The sequence below is a fragment of the Apteryx mantelli genome, chromosome 5 (genome assembly GCF_036417845.1).
Source record: "Apteryx mantelli isolate bAptMan1 chromosome 5, bAptMan1.hap1, whole genome shotgun sequence".
Lineage (NCBI taxonomy): Eukaryota > Metazoa > Chordata > Aves > Apterygiformes > Apterygidae > Apteryx > Apteryx mantelli.
In genome coordinates, this window is record NC_089982.1 from 88,025,218 (window position 1) to 88,038,858 (window position 13,641).

General features: G+C 65.5%; 2 long non-coding RNA genes across 2 annotated transcripts; both read left to right on the forward strand.

The window, feature by feature from the left end:
* Positions 1-1,964: 1,964 nt before the first annotated feature.
* Positions 1,965-2,479, forward strand: LOC136992219 (uncharacterized). The gene is made up of 3 exons (XR_010884302.1): positions 1,965-1,995; positions 2,198-2,293; positions 2,458-2,479. It is a non-coding gene; the product is annotated as an uncharacterized lncRNA (long non-coding RNA).
* Positions 2,480-9,195: 6,716 nt separating this feature from the next.
* On the forward strand, positions 9,196-9,996 carry LOC136992220 (uncharacterized). Its single transcript, XR_010884303.1, has 4 exons — positions 9,196-9,312; positions 9,453-9,555; positions 9,684-9,749; positions 9,951-9,996. It is a non-coding gene; the product is annotated as an uncharacterized lncRNA (long non-coding RNA).
* Positions 9,997-13,641: the final 3,645 nt, after the last annotated feature.

The following is a 13,641-nucleotide window of genomic DNA, read 5'->3' on the forward strand; positions in this document are numbered from 1 at the left end:
GCGCCCCTTCCCTGGCAGAGCTGCCTGGTGCTCCTGCATCCAGCTCTTGCCGGACCCGGGGGCTGGTTCCTGCCGTGCCGGAGCTGCCTTTGTCAGCAGCTGTTCAGCGCGGGATCCCGGCAGGGCTGGTGTGGAGGCAGCACAGCCGGGGTCCCCTTCAGCCCCGCGCGGGGGCGTGGGACATGGCGCGGGCAGGGCACGGTGGGGCTGGGCATCTCACGCAGCCTTTCTTTCTGCCCACAGCTGCTCTGCCGGCTCCCCAGGCCCTGCTGGCTCGCCTGCTGGTGAGTAGCGGGGCCCCGGGGAAGAGCTTTTGGGGCCAGAGCGAGGGGAGAGGGTGGGAGAGATGGTGCCGAGGCCGGTGCCGGGCGCCCCGGGAGGAGGCAGGAGCGTGTTGGAGGGTGCCTGAGCCTCCCTGCCCGTCGGGGGCTCCCGCTCCTCCTGGGGGATGGCAGTGCCCAGGCGAAGCCATCGGCTGCCTGCTGCCAGCCAGGGCAGTGCCGACTTCCCTGCCTGCCTGCCTGCGGGGCAGCCGCGGCTCCTGGGGCAGGTGTGAGCCCGTCTCTCTCCTGCCCTGGCCTAGGTGGTGGCGGCGGTGGCTCCGCACGCAGGCGGTGGCCGTGGAGCCGCGGCCCTGCAGCTGCTGCAGGCGCTGCCCGGCACGATCCACGGAGCCGTGGGGGCGAGCTGGGCCGCGGAGATCCCCCTGCTGCTGCAGCACCTGGCAGGTAAAGTGCCGGCGGGAGGGAGAGGCTGGGGGCGGAGGGGGCAGCAAAATGCTTCAGCTCTCCAGCCTGGTGGAGGGCAATGGTCCCGGGTTTGCTGGCGCTTGTCAGCCCCGTGGCCTGAGGCTTTGGGGCGTCAGACTGCAAAGGAGACCCCCGGGCTCTCCCGTGCTGCTCGCTGGGATAACAGCGAGGACTTTGCTTCCTCGGGCTTTGCAGGAACAACCGCCAGCTCCCTGGACGCGGCCGAGTGGGAGAGCCTTCTGCTGAAGGTACGACGTCCCTGAGGGGGTCCCAGCTGGATGGGGCAAACGAGGGGGCAGGAAAAGCGGTGGGAGGAACCTGGGGGCTCCCTGTTCGGGCACCGAGCGGCACGGGCACTTCCCGAGCCCCCGGCACCTGCCCTGGCCATGGGTGCTGCCCGCTCGGAGGAGCCGCTCTCGGCACGTGGGGCACGGCTGAGCACGAAGGCAGCCGAAGGCCGGGGCAGGGGCTTCTGGAGTGGCCCCATGCCGTGGCACCGCCTGCTTCTGGCGTGTGCGGAGCCCAGGGGACTCAAGTGGCGCGTTAGGGGAAGAGCGAGAGGCAGGTTGCAAGAGGGGCGGGTGGGGAGACGGACTGTCGTGAGGGGGAGCTCTGCCCCGACAGTCTCTAGGGCCACTTGGATGTACAAAAGGCCCTGGCCAAGGGCAGGGGAGCGTTTGCTTCATCTCCCGCTTTGCCCTAGTTTCTGCGAACGTCGCTGGAGGTCATCAAGAGTGAGGCCTGGACCGTGGGCCTGAGCTGGGAGCTGAGCCGGCAGCTGGGCAGCTCTCCCCGCCTGTCCTGGGAGAAGGTTTGTTCCCTGCGTGGTGTCGCTGCCGCTTGCACACCCCGAGGGCTGCAGCGGCGGAGGCGCGGGAGGCTCAGGCCAGGGCGAGGGCTGGCGGTGGCGCTCTGCCCCGTGGGCTGGTTTCCCTGCTGCCCACTCTTTCCCCAAGAAGGTGCTCGCGCTCCCCTCCGTGCTGGGCTGGTGGCAGGGCTGGGCTGGCCACCGGCCGCTGTTGGGGCTGGCGCCGCGGGCACCGGCACAGTGGGGTTGCCGTGGCCTGGCCCTCTCCCGCCAGGCCGGGCTGTCACCGCAGCTGGGGCTCGGCCTCTTCTCTTGCAGCGGTTCCTGTACAAGGCTCTCGGCACGGCCCTGGCAGCTTGCGCGTGCCTCCGCCACGTGCGAAAGCAGACGCTGGCACATCTGAAAGCAGCCAACTTCGTGGAGCTGTGGGAGGCACAGGTGAGGATTTCTCGTGTCGCCCTGCTTTCCCGAGTGTCCCCTGCGTGTCCCCGGGGCAGAGGGGCCCTGCATGCCCTGCTCCAGCCCTTGCTGGCGTTCTGTTCACGCCCGTTTCCCTGGGGAAAGGTCCTGCCTGGCCGGTGGAGCTGGCCAGGGCTGGGCGTTGGGGCTGGAGCGACTCCCTGTTTCTGCTGCGTTGCAGGGAATGGTTTCAGTTGTGTCCCGCTGTGCCGAGAGCCACTTCCAGCTGGCTTTGTCCTCGGTGAAGGAGTTCACGGGGACTTTGAAACACCAGAAGGTAAAGAGCCTGTGGTGGTGTTGTGGGGAGCTGCTGGGAGGTGCGTGGGGAGCTGCGCCACCGGTCGGGCGCAGGGCAGCTCTCGCCTCGGGAGCGTGTGGAGTCCCGGGCACAGCGGGGCCGCGGGCTGACGTCTCGGTGCTTCTCCGGCGACCTCCCGGCAGAGCGACACGGTGAGGACCCGCGCTACTCGCGCTGCGCTGATGGTGACGTACGGCCAGATGGCGCTGCGCGCCCCCAGGGAGCAGCTGCTCGCCCACGTTGAGAGAGACGTGGTGGGGAACGTCCTGCAGCTCTACCGCGAGGGCTGCCAGGTGGGTGCTTGGGGCGCGGGGCAGAGCCGGCCGGGTGCCGCCAGCTCCAGCCTCTCCTTGCCCTTCCCGTGCGCGCCTCTCCCGTCGCAGCCGTGCCAGCACTGCTCGCCCTGCTCCCTTGGGCAGGGGTCCGCAGGGTCTTTCCGGCCGGCAGCGGGGCAGCTGCTTCCCTCCCCTTGGGAGGCTCCTTCCCAGGAGGGGAGAGAGGTTTCCTTGCTGGGGCGCAGGTGCCGAGCTGGGGTCCGCGGGGTTCCCGGAAGGCATAGTGTCCTCCCCGTGCTGTGCTTGGAGGCAGATTCCCCCCAGCCCCGCTGCTCTTTCCGCCCTCGGACCTGCGAAGAGCTCAAAGTGTGTTTTTCTCCTCTGGGATCAGGATGCACAACTGAAGCTCTCCCTGGCGCAGAGCGTCACTGAGATCAGCCTTGCCATCCAGGCTGCGGTCACCGGCCCCGGGTTCGAGCTCTGCTGCAAGCGGGAGCTGCTGCAGACCCTGCTGGTGAGTGCCCAGAGCTGGGACCGTTGCCCAGGGCAGCTGTGGGCTCTGCATTTGCGCAGAGGTGCGATGGTCTCCTGGGGCATTGCACAAACTCCCACGGGCCCCGAGCCATGTCCCAAACCGTTGGGGGACGTGGGTGCTGGCGCTCGGGGCTGTGGCGGGGAAGCGTGGTGCATCCGGGCGCCAGGGAGCTGCCGCCTCGTCCCACGGGACCCTTGTGGGAGCCGTGGGGGTGGCGGTGCCGGTGCCTGCGGGGTCTGGCAGAAGAGCCTACGGCCAGGACGGGTGGGAGGGCTCTCCCGCGCCGCTGCCCACTTTGCACGTGTCTGCCTGTGACTTGCAGGAGGTGATTCAGGAGGAGCCCCAGGAGTCCCCGGTGCACCCCCGGGCCCTCGTGGCCATGAAGCAGTTGAGGTAGGGTCTGTCCCCGGGCTGTGGGAGTCGCTGCGTGGCCCAGCCCAGCTGGCTGGCGTGGCTGGGGCTGCGGGCGTTGGATTTGGGGCTGTTGATGGGGACAAAGGCAGTCGTCCTCTGACTCGCTCTGGAGAGTGCTGGTAAGCCCCTTCTCTTTCTTCCCTCCCTTTTTTCTCCTGGCAGCAAGCTGCAGCCCCATCTGAGCAGGGAGGAAAACTGCAGCCTCCTGGCTCAGTGCTGCCAGGGCGTCGTGTGCCTTCGTCGCCCGGAGCAGACGGACATGAGAGGGGAGACGGCGGCGGCTGCTCCACGCGCCCTGGTACCCGCTGGCCCTTCTGGGCCACCCCTCGGTGGGGGCCCAGCTCCCAGCGCCCTGCGCTCTGGCAGCTGCTGGCTGCGCTGGCATCTCCGTGGGGTGCCCGGCCTCAGCCCCCCTTTCTGGTGTCAGGGTGTGCAGGCGCCCTCTCTGCGAGCGCTGGGCCAGTTCATGGCAGCCCTTCTCCGCGCAGAGCTGGCCCCCATCTGCCTCAAGGACATGGTGCAGGTGAGTGTCCCCGGGGCGGTAGGGAAAGCGTCACCGCTGCCAGAGTGGGGCAGAGCCGTGGGGATCCCGCCTGCAGGGCTGGTCCAAGGAGGGGAGCTTCCCTGTAACTAGGTGCAACACCCAGACTGGTGGACAGTGAAATGGTCCTAGTTTCAGGCTCCCTTGCCCTGATTTCACATCCAAGCTCTTCCCATCGGCCACAGCTTCCTTGCAGGCAGCTCGCAGTGTCCTGCAGCCCCCTAGAGCAGCCAGAGCCTCTCCCCAGCCGCAGTTGTGAGCGAGGGGCGCTGCACAGGTCAATGCTGCCCGTGGCGAGAGCAGCCTGGGCTGAGGCCGGAGCAGGGAGGTTCCCGTGGGGAAGGGCTCCTCGCCCGGGGCCGGGGCACCCGGAGAGACTGGGGCTGTGGGGTGGCAAGGCCGGGAAGGGAGGGGGCTGGCGAGGGTCATTGGGCAGAAAAACGCCCATGGTGAGACAGGTCTGCCCGTGCCCAGGTTCTGCGGTGCTGGCTTGCCTCGACCCACGCGTGCGAGAGGGAGAGGGCCCTGCAGGTGTGCGTCCAGCTGCTGGGCGCTTACGAAGACGGACGCGAGCACAGGGTGAGCGGGGACGCCACACGCGGGGAGCTCTGCCTCGGCAGGCGCCGGACTTCGGGTCTCCCGGGGCCGTGGGGCAGCCCCTCGTTCACCCCTGGCTCAGCCACGGCTCGGGGGCAGCACGGCCGGGAGAGGGCGAGCAGCCGCGGGGCTGACGGTGACCTTTTTGCCTGCCTCTCGCTCCCGCAGCGAGACCGCGCCTGCGAGCAGTTCGGCTCCCTGGCGGGACTGCTGGGGCCTCTGACGTGCGACGTGTCAGCCGTGTCCCGACAGCGGGCAGCGACCTGCCTTGGCCACCTGCTCCAAATAGGAGGTGAGGAGAGCGGCGCAGGGCCGTCCGCCGCTGCTGTCTGAGGGCAGGACGTCGTCCCCGGTGCCAGAGACCGTCCCCCTCCGCGGCTGGCCCCTCGCCTGGCTCGCGAACCCACTGTGCCATGTTGGGGGGGCCCTGGCTTCGCGTGGCCTTCGCCGTCCTCCCTCAGATCCTCCATTATCCGCACGTGGGGCCAGAGGTTCGCTCCCTGCAAACGTGACTCCCCTTTCTCCCAGCTCCAGCTGAGACCACAGACGTGGTGCCCTGGACCAACGAGATCGGGCACCTGTGTGAGAGACTCGGCACCGTCACCTCCGAGTCTCTGCTGGCGACCTCCGCCAACATCGCGAAGGTAACTGGCCCCTGAAACGTGGGGTGGGGGCCTGGTGACGGGCTCCTGCCCCTCTCCCTGCTCCCTGCAGGGTCTCGCGCCGTTCCCCGAGCGAGCTGTCGCGTGGGGACATGTGGCGTGAGCATGGAGCAGCAGGCTGGAGATGTGTCTGTCCTTTTGCTCCACGGCAAAGGAGCAGATGCCATGATGTGTGTGTGTGTGTGTGTGTGAGCGCACTGCTCTCAGGACATGAGTTTTGCATCCGAGCAACCTGGGACGTGGTCTCTTGCGTTTCTGATTTCTCCCCAGCTTGTTTGCAAGTATTTCCCCCGAGGCCAGGCCACAGACTTCGTGAGCACCGTCGTGGAGAGCTTGCTGTGCGCCAGGCGTGTGTGCGCGCGGGCCGCTGGGCGGTGGACGCTCACCTTTCTGGGGGAGTGCGGAGAGCAAATATTCCAGGAGGAGGTAAGAGAGGCATTTTTTTGCATTCGCCTTTGGCTGTTCTCTGTTGTTGGCTGTTGGCCCCGAAGAAGGACGGGGAAAAGACGCACCGAGCCGTTCTTTCTCGCCTTCCTCCTTTCAGGTGCCTGAACTCGTGCGCATCCTTTACACCTGCCTGCAGAGCACCCGGCAGAGCACCCGCAGGCGCTTCGTGCTGCGGGCGATGTTCCTCCTGGTCCGCTCTCACCAACAGCCGGTGCTCAACAGCCTCCTCCAGAAGCAGCTGCCCACAGACAGGTCTGCGCACTGGCCCTTCCCCCTGCCGTCAGCCCCAGCCCCAGGGCGCGCCTGCGTGGGGGGTCCCGGTCGGAAGCAGGTGGTTTTTCCCCAGGAAAGGCTGAGCGCTGCAGGACCGTGGGCCAGTGTCTCTGCCCTGACGCGGGCCTTGCCAGCCCCGCTGCAGACAAGGAGAGCGTTTGGCCTCTTGTGAGGACGTCGCAGGTAGCTGAGGATAGGGGCTCACGGGCAAGCGTCTGTTCCCTTGCAGCGACACGGTGGAGGTGTGGAGGAGCCTGGGGAGAAGCGCCCTGGGACGCCAAATCCTGGAGCGCTTAGCCAAAAAATTGAGGGCAGCTGGAAAGAGCAGCCACGGGAGCGACTGCCGCACTCAGGAGCTGGGCAGCAGCCAGGCTGCCTTGGAGCCTCGCACGGTACGGTCAGCGGCAGAGGTGTTAGTGCTGCTTCGCATCTACTTTCCAACTCGTGCTTCAGCGCGAGGGAGTTTTGTGCCCTGTGCGAGCGCCGGTGGAGCCTCGCAGGGTGCTGTGCCGGGGCAGTGGCAGCGTTAGCGGTGTGGGGAGCCAGGACAGTTTGCCGTTGCTGGGCCACACGGCCATCGCCGCAGTGAGAATTGGAGACAGTAAAAGCCCCCAGGCTGGCAGGGGGACGTGGCCGGTGGGAAAGCCCTTGTTTTACCAGGTGGTTCTTGGCTGAATTTCTCTGTAGATCACCCGCGCCCTCTCCGAGGTAGTGTCCGTCCTGCGGAGCAAGAGGCTGGTCCAGCACCTGCTTCCCTGCCTGCTTCCCGGCCTCCTGGGGCAGGTCAGCGAGACGCTGGGGGAGGAGATGGCGCTGTCCCTCGGGGAGCCGGGGAGCGATGACACACCGGGCAGGTGAGGAGGGGCAGGGGCAGGGCTGGCCTGTGGCCCGGGTCTTTGCTCGTGTGGTTCGTGGCCTTGCAGGCACGCCCGACTGTCCCGCTGGCGCTGGGCTGCCTCCGTGGGGAGGCAGGACTGGTCGCTGCAGGGCAGCGTGCCTGGGGATTTGGCCGCAGCATGGCCGTTCCCGCCCGTAGACTCTGTGTGGCCAGCCAGGGGCTGTCGCGGAGCTCCCCATAGCGCCGTGCTCTGCCCGCGCTCCCGCTGCGCAAGGGCAGGAGCAAGTCGGTGCTGTGTGCCGCCTGCAAGGTGCTCTCCACAAAGCGCTGCTTAGCAGAGCCGCTGGGGATTGCCCTGGGCATCTGGCATGGAGTCAGCCGAGGGAGCCTGGGTTTTCTCCTGCCGTCCATGGGTTTGGGGCAGGACAAAGGATGAAAATGCCGGTTTTTGGTTAGCTTGAGACTTGAAGGCTGCAGAGTGTCATTTCAGGGGTACTTTGCCTCTCCCTCAGTGGAGTTTAGGATGAGCAAACAAACAGCTCCCATAGCGGCGGAGCTGTTCTAGCTCTGCTAAAGAGAAATCTTCCCCCAAACTTCTGTGACCGGAGATTTCTTGGGTTTTTTTTTTTTACCAGACTATTTGTGGAGGCGATGGAGCTGGTGCTGGCAAAATGCCTGGAGGAGCGATGGCTGCAGCTGCTCCGGGAGCAGGGAGTGTGGGCGTCCCTGGCAGACCCCCGGGCTCACACCACTGGCGTGTGTCTCCTGGCGAGGTGAGAGCCGCCGGGATGCGCCCTGCCGTGTCGTGGGGGCTGTCCTGGGGAAAGGGCTGCTGAGACCTTCCTGAGCGCCCGGGAGCTCTGCTGAGGTGCAGAGCAGCATCTGCGTCAGAGCGGGAGAAGTTGGGAGTCGCGGCCCGTGGCCGTCCCGCACGATCGCGTGTCATGAGCCTGCTTGTGCTTTGTGCGCAGTGTGCTGCTCCGCGCGGAGCTCGTCCCGCAGCGCCTGGTGCAGAGCCTCTTCCCGTGGTTGGATTCGCGCTCGACCAACCTGCGGCTCACGGCCACGGCTTTCTTTGCTGAGGTGAGGCAGCAGCAGGCAGGGAGGGCTCGGAGGGGTTCCTGCGTCCTGCCTGGTGTGAATCGCGCCCGATGCTAGTGGCCATGTGGCTTGATTGCAGCTGATGAAGGACAAAGTGGTGGAGGAGAGGAAGCTCCTGAAGCCCCTCTTAGAGGCCTTAGCAGCAAGATCACGGGACCCCGTCAGCGCCGTGCAGCAAATGGCCGTGAGAGGCGTGGGCAACATGGCCAGTGGAGCGCCCACGAAGGTGAGATGGCCTTTCCTGGGCTCCGAGCGCAGCCTGAACTCGCGAGCTGCCAGTGGAGAGCTGCCTGGGGTCTGAGGAGCCTGGAGAGACGAGCTGAGGCAGACGCGGGGCTGTGCTAAGGCCACGCTCCTCGCTCTGATGTCAGCAGGGTGGCAAAGGGGACGCTGGGTGCAAGTTGGGGCTCCCTGGGCTGGGGTTTGCTCTGGGCTTGCTCTAGCAAGCGCAGCGGTGAAGAGCAGCGGTGAGAGGCAGGAATAGTGAGCAGCTTGTGTGCCCGTTGCTTCGCAGCTGCGGAGGCACAGCGCAGCCGTGGTGGAGGTGCTGCTCGGGGGCCTGGAGGACGTGGCCGGCGCAGAGGTGGCTGCCGAGAGCCTGCTGGCGCTGGCGAAGGTGCTGGGGCAGCTGAAGGCGAGGGCCGTGGGCTCTGCCTTTGAAGAGATCGCCAGGTCCACCCGGGCGTTCTTGGGGGCGGTAAGTGAAGCCGCTCATTCTCCTGTTGGCGGGCGAGAGCCGTCCCGGTGCCGCCGTCCCCTGCGGACAGCGCCCCGGTGGTGCCGAGCGGTTTGTACACGGTGCCCTCGTTAGCAGCCTGCCAGACGGGCTTTCTCGATCGCAGGAGGAAGAGGTTCTGCGCTGCTCGGCCTTCGACCTCTACAGCGCCCTGGCCTCGTCCGCCTCGGGGAGGAGGTCCTTATTCAGCAGAGAGGTGCAGGAAGCATTTCCCAGCCTCGTGCTGCACCTCCGGGACCCGGCCCCGGCCGTCTCCGATGTAAGAGCCCCCGGAGCGCCTTGCAGAGCCGCAGGAAGCCCCGTGGCGCCAGCAGAGCCGTGGTGCCGCTCCTGCCTGCGCAGGGCTGCCGGCGTCTGCTCAGACCCCTGCTTGGACGCTGCCGTGGTGAGGTTTCTCCCTCGGCACCCAGGCAGGCGAGCAGCATCCCCGTGACAGGACCCGACGCTCTTTTCCAGGCATGCAAGGTCGCTCTCCACCTGTGCGCCCCATTTCTGGGGTCGAAGAGGGTGCGGCGGCGCATCGCTGCGAGCGCTGGGCTGAGCGCGGCCGAGCTGCAGGACGAGGTCTGCAGTCACCTGGTGAGTGAGCTCTGCGCTGGGGCCTGCGTCCCTGCGGCCGGATGCCCCGCGGCTCCTGCACCGCAGGGCCGCCCGGCCGTGGGTGGGCGGAGGGGCGTTGGCAGCTGGAGACGAGCTCCCACGTCCCTGCTTTTCCCCAGGCCCGAGACTGCCCCGCGCTGCTGGAGAGGCTCTTCAGCACGGCCCAGAGCTGCTGCACGGGGAGCTACCAGGCGTCGCAGGCGGCAGCCGTCATCGTCCTGGGTGAGAGGCAACACCGGGCTCTCGCGCTCCTCCCGGCTGCGTCCCCGGGTCGGGGTCAGGGTCCAGGGCCGGGGTTGGGGTTTAGGGCTAGGGCCATGTCCTGACAGCTGCGTTTCCCCGTGTGCCAGGCGTCCTCCAGGACACCGCGCCAGCCGAGTGACTCCAGCAACGGGACCTGGCGTTCCTGTTGGGAGGTATGTGATAGTGGCCGGGCTCCCGCCTCGAGGGACAGGGAGGCATCCGGAGGCCCCGTGGGTGCCGGGCCAGGGACGCTGGTGCTGAAAGCCAGCGCCCGGGGCGCCCAGGCTCCTGGCCAGGGAAGCCACCCCCGGCTGGGCTCCGTGGGGGAAACGGCTGCCAAGCACCCATGGTGCCTCTCTGTATTGTCTTTGCAGCTCAGCAGAGGCGGCAGCGTGCCGAGGCCTCCTGTGCGCAGCGGGCGGCAGCCCCGGTGCCCTGCGCTGGGGGACCCCAGCACCCCAGGGCAGGAGGGCAATAAAGCTCCGTCCACCCAGGGAAGGTGTCGGCTGTGTCTGAGCTCTCTGGAGGTCTTGCGCTGACCCCGGCCCTGCCGCCCCCAGAACATGGCCCTGGTGCCCCCCAGCCGATCCCTGCCCAGGGACGCAGCCTGGGGGGAGTAGGGACACGGGGGAGCGGAGAGACCGGGGGTGAGTGGGGGGCACTGGGGGGCAGCGGGAGGTGCCTGGGGGCTCCGGGGACACCGCAGGGCACTGGGGGGCACTGGGGTGGGACTGGGGATGAGAGGGGCCCTGGGGATCCTGGGGGAAGTGGAGGGACCATGGGGCTACGGGGGGCCCCAGGGGTCACTGGGGAGGCACCTGGGGGTGAGTGCAGACCTGGGGGCGGAGCTGCTCTCCAGGGGCGGGGCCAGGAGCATGGGGCGGGGCCAGGAGTGTGGGGTGGGGCCAGGATCGTGGGGCAGGGCGAGCCCCAGGGGTGAGTGTGGGCTGCCGCGGTTGGGCAGCTCGATTTGGCCCCTGGTGGCGGCTGTCCGCCCCCCTCCCTCCCTCCCTCCCTCCATAGTGACCCGGGTGCTGGGAGGGAAGCGGCGGCGGCCTCAGGTGAGGAGCGGCGGGGCTCAGCTGCGGGGCCACGCCAGGCTGGGCCAGGGAATAAAGCTCGAAGGGCCGCAGCCCAGCACCCTTGCTCCCCCAGCGCTGCCCAGGCTGCCCCAGGGCCGGGCCCTCCCCGCGGGGCCGCCCCAGCCGAGTTCCCAAGCACGGCCCGGGGCCGCCCGGGATGGGGCTGCTCCTGCAAGCCCCGCACACGGGCCAGCGGCAGGGGTAAGCTGGAGGTTGCGTCCCGAAAAGAGGGATTTGGGGGCCACATGCCAGGGCAGGCAGGAAGGGAAGTTGTGAGGTTTTGGGGCCAAAAACGGAGACTTGGGGATGCATTTTTGAGCTCAGAAACGGGGGCTTAGCCATCTGTTTTTCTGGTTGAGAACAGAGACTAAGTTCCCCGTTTTTGAGTCAAAAATGGGGACTAAAATCCTGCGTTTCTGGGGCTGCAAACACAGGCTAGTTCGAGCACTTTGAGGACCAGAAATGGAGCCTTAGTTGGCTGCCTTTGCGTCTGAAAACAGGCTAAGAAGTCCTGCATTTTGGGGGCTGGAAAGAGGGGCTTTTAGTTGGCTGCCTTTGTGGTTGCAAACAGCGAGGCCTGTGTTTTGGGGGCCTGAAGTGGAGCCTTAGTTGGCTGTTTTTGCTACTCAAAATGGAGACCAAGTCCTCTGTTTTCGGGTCCAGAAACGGAGACTGAGACGTGTTTTGGGGACTTGAAAACGGTGGCGAGGTTGACTGTTTTGGGGGCAAAAAGCAGAGGCTGCATCCTGCATCTTTGGGGCCAGAAATGGAGGCTCAATGGGCTGTTTCTGTGGCTGAAAATGGAGGCCAAGTCCTGTGGTTTGGGGTGGCTTCTCGCGCGGTTGGAGCAGCGCGGGGATGGGGGGGGGGTCCTGGGTCAGATCGGGACCGTGTCGGGCAGGGGGATCCCAGGGGCAGCGCTGGGGAGGGTCGCGGGGGGGCAGGGGCAGTGTCGGAGCTGACCCGGGGCCGGCGTCGGGGGAGTCCGGGATCGGCGTTGGGGATGGCGGGGCCGCTCCGGGCTCTGCGGCCGCTTCCGGGTCCCGGGCAGGGGGGGCGGGACGGAGAGGAACGGAAGCGCCACAGGGTCAAACCTCACTGAGCGCTGCGGCATGCAGGGAATTCTGGTCTTCCGGCACCGGGCTTCCGGGCGGCCATTTTGATCTGCAGGGCATTCTGGGAGGTGTAGTGTTCCGGCACCGAGCATCCGGGCGGCCATTTTAATATGCGGGGCCTTCTGGGAGACGTAGTCTTGCCATTATGGGCTTCTGGAGGACCGTGTTGCGCCTCTCGAGGTGGCGGCAGGTTACTCCTCTGCAGGCGGGTTCTCACTAGCTGGCTGCGTTGTTCTCTGTGGCAGGCCGGGAGCTGTAGTTCCTGTGCCTTCTCAGCCCTGCAGCAGTGGCCCTGTCTGTCTGTCCTTCCCTGAACATGCGCCGTTCACACCAGAGTCCCTGTAGGTCATCGGGGACAGTGGAATTTCCCTGTTTTTCCCTGGTACAGGGTTAGGGTTTAGGGTTATGGCCATTTAGGGTTAGCGTTAGGGTTAGGTTAGAAGGCTGGGTTTGGGTTTGGGTTAGGCCTATTTGTTGGCCATGTAGACCCCTTAGCACCCCCCTAGTGCGCTCCGGACTACTCTTTCAGTCTTCCTGCTGCCCCAGAGCTGGATCTCGGATATCTAGACCCCTTCGGACCCCTCTTGTTCCCCCAGAACCCTTCCGGAGACCTTGGTTGTGCCCCAGAGCTGTCTTCCGGCCCTGCACAACCTCTCTTGTCCCCTCAGACCACCTCCGCACGTCTTCCTTGCTCCCCCTTTTTACTTTTTTCCCTACCTACTCCCCCTAGCACCCCTCTAGTGTCTTCCCGACTCCTCTTTGGGCCTTCCTTGTTTCCCAGAGCTGTCTCTTGCACCTCGAGACCCCTTAGGACCCTGCTAGTCCCCTCAGAATCCCTGTGGAGCCCTTCTTCATGCCCTGGAGCCCTCTGTTGGCCCTCCAGCCCCTTTAGCAGTCCTCTGTTCTGCTTTGGCTCCTCCTTTAGCCTGTTAATTTCCCTCTGCAGGCCTCTGTTGGCCCTCTAGACCCCTTAGCATCCCTCTAGTGCACTCTGGACTATTCTTTCAGCCTTTCTTTGTGCCCCACAGCCCCTTTAGCTGGGGCGGCCCTGACAGTGGGACGTGAAAAAGACGCCTTGGACTACATCCAGCCGAAGAAACGTAAACCGAAGGATCTGAGTAAATAACTGCTTGTCTAGGTCTGTTACCTCACAACACATTGCCAGAGTTTTTTTTTTTATGAACGATCCTCCTTGGTGAAGCGCCTGTTCGTTCCGTGAATATTAGTGCAAAAACGCGTACATTACTGACCCTTTAAAGCGAGTCCGTGGCGCTGGGGTAGCGTGCGTAGTGAAGCCTAAATCCCATAATAACTCCTTTTGATGTCGTTCTCTTCTACGAAAGCCCTTAGAGCAGATGAAAACATTTCTCGTCCTCTTTTGTTTGTCGAATGGACCACGATACCGAGAAAAACCTGCGGCGAAGGAGACGTAGCAGTGGGTTTCCCTAGAGAAGGTGTCTTGTGCTGTACTTGAGGGCTTACCGTGCGTTTTGTCAGAGGGTGGTGAACGGCCGCTTTCCTCTTGGGCGGCCCCTGGGGAGCAGAAAGTTGTGCCTTGGAGGCAAACTCTTTCTTGCAGCTGGCTTTGAAGAAGCTGCCTAGCCATCCAAAGTAATGACAATGCTGTGGAGTCGCTGGAAGTGCTTAAAAGAGCGTCTTTCCCTTTTAGAGAAGACAATGCGCTTTCCTTGCTAATCCCTGTAGTAACGGAGCCAGGTAAGTGGTACCTAGGTGAGCGAGCTGTTAGTCTTTCTCCCATAGGAATAGCCTTTAGGCTGTGATCGCTGCTGGAAAAGGCCGGCTATCTTAGAAACGGAACGAGCCTTTGGTGGCACTACAGGAAACAAGCTAAAAAGGTGATGGGAATA